We start from the raw sequence: 6,379 nt of genomic DNA, 5'->3' as shown, positions 1-6,379 counted from the left end.
CACACATTCAAGTACAGTGAGAGAATATCACATACCCTCAGCTTTATGCTGAATTTGGTGTAGTGTTGAGAGGGACTGCAACTCTGGTTCATATGTTGATAAATACTGACATCTAGTGGCTGAACCTAAAAACTCCCAGTGTCGAGAGCTGAAGGATCACACATTGGGATCTGAGTAAATACCACCACCTCTTGGTCAACACACCAATGTAACAGAAAGAAGGCTAAATATTTTTTGGGGGGTTAATAATCATTTCCTGATTTTTCTTACATCAGTACAGAACAATTTTATTCTAACAACATTCACATTACAATAACATTTTAATCTTCCTATATAAATCATAAGATTGAACAGAATTGATGTGTTACACTCTGAAGAGGATACAGTGATATGTTAAGTCTCCTGTAACACCACGACTAATTATTCTCCACTTAACTTCATTTTCCATATTCAGCAAAGCATTCCCTGAGAGACAGAAGGCTTCAAACACACACACACATACACATAAAGCTGTGTGCACTTAAAATGTTACAGTACTACAGGTAGACACAACTGCACTATTGAAAATTGTTGGCTACTATCATATAAAGCCTGCCATTTGACTTCTCAGTCTTGTCCCATTTGATACTACCTTAGTGACTTCATAGCTGAGAAGTTGTACCTAGCGCTAGCAATAAAATAACTATAAATTAGTAAGGACTGTGGAGCACAACTGAACTATGTGGATTGCGTTCACACTTGACATTGCACTCAAATTGTGCATATTCGTTCACACTGTGTGCACGTGCAGATCGAAAATTTCCTGTATGTGCTGGAACATGCAAACACCATCGACACACTCATACAAGTCCACCAAAAAAAGGGCCATTTCAGATTTACTCACCATTCGTTAAGACCTCTAACTCATAGGCAGTGAAATCAAATGGTGTTTACAATTTCAGTTTTGCACTCATGTCCTCAACATCCTCTCCCGCCACTGTCACAGAACTCTGTCCAGGATACACTGTCAGTCAAAAAAGAAAAAAAAAAAAGGGATAAAAATTGGAAGTCAAGGTTGAAGCACAGCAAAGTGTTTTCCTGAAGCAATCCAGAGGAATTGGTGACTCCAGTCATACAGTAAGAATCACTCCCCAATGAAAAGGTAAAAAGGTTGTAACATGAACTGTAACAGCTGCTCAGAGCAGATACAGGAAGCAGGGTCCCCCCCCCCAAGTCAGTCCATCACTCCACAGAACACTTAAAGTCCAGCATGTTATTGGTCCTGCTGTTTGAGAATGTCGAACAGAGAAACTCACTTCCTTGAGAGTGTGTGGACTCAGCTGAGGATCATCTCACAGAAGCAGCTTTGACCTGCGAGATTACAGATAACAGTGAGAGATAATCTAGATAGACTGATGCACTAAAGTGGCATGAAAGCTCACCTGTTTTCCTCAGCCACCCATCGTGTCTCCAGGCGGTGAAAGCACTCCTGTCAGTTTTATACCACCGCAGACACACTGGTCTCCCCTCCTCTCTCCTCGTCCCCCCTCGCCTGACTGCTCTGCTCTGCTCTGCTCTATCTCTGCACTTGACCAATCCACTCTATCAGCTCCACTACTCTCGACTCCACATGGATTTGCACCGTGCAACCTATTCCATTTTTATGACACTCTCAGTCACTTGCCTCCTTCCCCGGGAGCTGCCAAAACCAGTCACCTGTAGGTTCCGAGGTACTCAAAACCATCTCCCAATCTCCCGCCCTCCTCGCCTCATATCTTATCGTCTATCTCTCCCAGTCATCTTCACCCCGAACTCCCACTCAGTTTTCACTCCTACCCACTTGTAGTCCTTTCACTTCCTCTAATACCTCCTCTGCCTCTACCCAACCATTACCAATTTTCTTTGACACCCTATTTGCTATTAGCCCCTAGTCTTCCTCCTCCCCTTCCTCTTATCCCTCCACTCTCCATCCCTGTCTCTGCCTATCCTCCTTATATATCCTCAGCCTTCGCTTTGCCTTCTCCCCATCTCCAGCAGCATGAATATATTATTATCTACACAATGGAGCCCTGCTTATTGTTTATGAATTACCAGCCTTGCGGCCAAACAAAGCCTATTTTCATAAGAAACCTCCATTTCATTTCAGCTCCAATTAGATTGGGGGCTAAAGAATAGGAGTCCTCAGGCCTCAGCCCCTAAGGATGGCAGGTCCATTCAGCTTCATTCAATGGGGCCTTATTGCTTTCCCATACAAAAGAGCACGTGGACGGGCTTTCAGACTGAAACACCAACCAAAAATGACTGGGAGACAGTACTGTACAATAACAAATCTTTAAAGAAAGGACACTGAGTGCTTATCCTCCCATCCATCAATTCATCCCTCACTCTTCGCTTTCTTCTTTTCCTCTGTTCGTATATTGTAAGACCTGGACATTAATGACAGACAGTTGAAAGAGAAAGGGAGTGAAAGAAAGAGAAGAAGAAAGAGGCAGAGCAGCTCAGTTTTTCACAATACATGTCAAGTCTAAATGATCACTGGCTGCTGAATAGACAGATGGAAGGGAAAAGAAGTGAATCGTGTGTGCGTATGTATGTGTGTGTGTGTGTGTGTGTGTGTACAGCTGATTGATTCTCTGCTTTGAAAAGAGAGAGAAAAGAGTGAACGAAAGAGAGAGGAAGACCTTGATGCTTTTTCTGAGCTCCACAATAGTCGGGGGGTCTGAGCTGTATTGTGGAGCACCCACAGTGACAAGCTGTCACTCCATCCTGGTAGGAAGAAAAAGGCAGAGAGAGAGAGAGAGAGAAGAGGGGCTGGGGCAGGTCAGAACCCTGATAATACACGTCTGCCTCTTCAGTTCACAAGTTTCTCACCCAGTAGACACTTGACAGGAAGAAGAAGGCTCTTAAGTTTGTCCTGGTGAGGTGGGAGTAGAAATAAAGCAAAGTTGGAGCCCATGTGTACTAATGGACCTCCACCTGTAAAAAAAAAAAAAAAAAAAAGGTAACGTCAGCTAAGGGAGGCAGGTAAACTTCCCAATAGAAAGGCATTTTAATGTTCTAGTTCATTATTGGGGGACTGGGTGGCAGTCGGCCAGCCAAACACTGTGAGAGAGTCAGGGCCAGCAAGGTCAGAGCACAGCGGCGCTGGCCTGGCTTTATCGGCCCAGATCTGCTTCACAGGATGAATGTGAATTGTGCCTTTGTTCCTATGAAGGAATATTCAACGTGAAACAAAAGGCAACTGTTTTCATTACTAATGAGTGGACAAGGTGAGAGTCACAGTGAAAAGGTTGACATCTGTGCTTATTCATCCAGCAGCAGCAGAATGGGATCATCTCCCCCCACAAAGCTTGTCATGGTTATCAGGGTATACAATAGATTTCAATAGGCTGGTTGTTTCAATAAGATGTGGAATACACACACAAACATGTACACACACACCCATGAGCATGAATGAGGTTTTTTTGTTAAGGTCAACGGCAAGATGCAATCAATATCATTTTTTTGCACTTTCGTATGGCTTTCATTTAATTCAATATGCCACTGTGTCATTGTCATGTTTCAATCTCAGTTCAGTCCGCCAACTCAGGTGTAACAGATTTATAATGAAAACACAGAACATGTATTCACGTAAGTCTGACCTCGTCACTGCCTGGCAGGATACGCCACCTTCAAATCGAAGCATTTTGAAGATCGAGGAGTGATGATAAAAAGCCAAGATGAGACTTGTGAAATGCTACTAATGCTGTATGAGTGCTGAACAAATACATACAGAGAATGAATACCACTCAACTTTCCTTTATTATCTAGTTCAGTCAAACTGCCGACATTCAGCTTGCTCTGGCTAATGTTACGCTACCTGAAATCCACTCAACGTTATACCTCAACTCAGGCTGAAGGTGGGTGGAGCTGTGCTGGGGTCACCAGAATCCATGTACCAATAATACGAAGGTAGAAGGTGTACACTGTCGCGTCCTCTCAGGTGTAACAAAGCTAACAGGTGAATAAAGCAGTCTGTACACACCCACACTAATCAGGTAGATTAACACCTGTATGGGTGGACCATAAGTGTGTGGTTGCTTTAATTTAAGCCTATTAAACTAACAATACTTTATAATCACCTAATGTGAAAAGGTGTTGCTTGTGGAGACAAATCCAGATATATTAACTCAACTCTGCAGTCCTGTCAGCTCTTGGAGTATTGTAGCTCCTTTCAGCTCAATGTTTTTGTTTTGTGGCCCACTACTTCAGTGTTCTGGTTCACTCTCTTCACGCAGCCTTGTTTCCAGCAGCAGCAGACAGGGAAAAAGCCCTGATAAATCCACTGTATGCCACAATAAGCAACTAGCTGGTGGGCATAGTGGAGCATTTAATAGATACAGATTACCTCAGGAGTTGGTGTGGACCAGAACAGAGCTAAAAGTAGAGTGAATATTGGACTTTGAATTTGTCGGGGGGCTTCAAACACAAGTCCATTAATACTAAATAATATAAATACTAATGTTGATCCATGTCTGCTTGATGTGTAATAGGCAACTGTTTGTGGGTGGGTGGGCTGTGGGTTAAAAAAGCATAACCTACATACAAACACAGAACCCTGGACAGGAGGGGAGGGAGAGAGAGGAAGCAAGAGAGACTTCATTAAGCTATCACTGCCTCTAGTACCAAATATAACCAGTATAGGCCTTTTCATAACTTATTTGTCACTGAATGGAAAAATTGCTACGGGTGGGTGTTTCCTACATCCATTCAACTGCCAACTGTCAGGGGGTGTGCACAAATCGCGAACGCTGCATGCCCATTCATTGAGAATTGCAGATCTCAAAACAACACACAATAATTACATAGAAATACAAAACAAAGCAGCCCATGAGCACTGATACATAAAAAAAACAACCTGTTAACCATGTCTTTGCTAAGTAAACCATGATAGTGACGCAATGTAATGCAGACATCATTTACATTAATTACACCTGTGCTTTTCCTGCTATAATATATCAAAATGTCAGCTATGAAAAAGTAAATAAAACTGAAAATATCTCTTCTGAAATGTTATGTAGTGTTAATCTGCAGTTGAGCATCACTACAACAGAGTAAACTGTAGAACAAAGTCTCAGCAGCAGATTCTTCACTCACTGATATTGGAGTTGAGGAGTTGTTTTGGGGGGAAAAGGTGCTGAAATTGTTGAATCTGATTCCTCTCTTCTTCTAGTTTGGATTAAACTTGGACTGACAGGTCACGTGGCAATGGCTGAGTGCAGAGGTACTGGCTACAGCACGGAATAAACACACTTCAACAGGTAAGGCTTGTTTGTGAAGCATCAGGTGAGCACCGGCGGTGGTAAAGTTGAATCTTTAGCTTAGACACGAAACAAACATGGCCGACGGAAACAGTTTAACTAACCCCGGTGTTACAGTTGGAACTACTTCACCATCAGCTGTTGTATAATGTTTACATCAAAAAGAGGGGTTGGTTTTTAGAATCAGCACATTACCATTACAAATAGCTCAAACATTATAAGCCAAACACTCTTTACCTAAAGTGACTGATAAAATGACTCACTGACCTTCGGGTTTTCCTCCTACCTTCTGTGTTATGAGAGTTATTAACAGACATTAAAGCGCTGTAAAAACAATAAGTCTGTTAAAAAGGTCTAAGAGTGTGGTCAATACTTTCTAAAGACATGTATTAACACTTCTTGGGATTTATAACTGATAATACTCACAATATTAATAATGTTAAATATTAAGCCACAACAATGTGTCAAATTGGTCCCATGCATTGACAGTATATATAAGGTCCCAAGGTTAAAAAAAGATTAAAAAGGTATCAGAAAAAGAACAAAATACTACACACAATCTATTTTCATTTACTGTTATCTTTAAAATAGCTGAGATTAGATACTTATTGTTAGGACTTCCTTATCCTTCAGATAAAACAATCTAAGGTTTTAAAAAAACATTTCATGTTCCCAATAAGACCATCATTTTACTGGATATAATTTTTGTACATATATTTTGTGAGGAGCATAAAGGTAACAACAACCTGAATTTCATTATACAATGCTGCGTTATAAAATGACAATGAAATACCTTAACCAATGATGTTGTAAAGTTTTCTGTGTGTTTGAGTCAGTTTGATTAAATACAAGTTATTTAGTCAACAAACTCCATGTCAGTATGAAATAAGCTAAAATAATGCCTTAAAACTACATTTTGATACAGGGCCTCTTTGAAAGACAGGGCCACAAAATTAGGTGATATTTACCCACCTCAAAACAATATATTTAATTTAAATGTAAGTACTGCAAATTTGCAGTAAGTCAGATTATATATCACCAATTCAAACAGTGAAACTGAGGTTTGTTTGGGCACCTGGGTATCTGAGGCCCCGGGGAAG

This window comes from Dicentrarchus labrax, unplaced genomic scaffold (assembly GCF_905237075.1).
Source record: "Dicentrarchus labrax unplaced genomic scaffold, dlabrax2021, whole genome shotgun sequence".
In the NCBI taxonomy this organism is placed as follows: Eukaryota; Metazoa; Chordata; class Actinopteri; family Moronidae; genus Dicentrarchus; species Dicentrarchus labrax.
Note: the sequence above shows the minus strand (reverse complement) of the source record.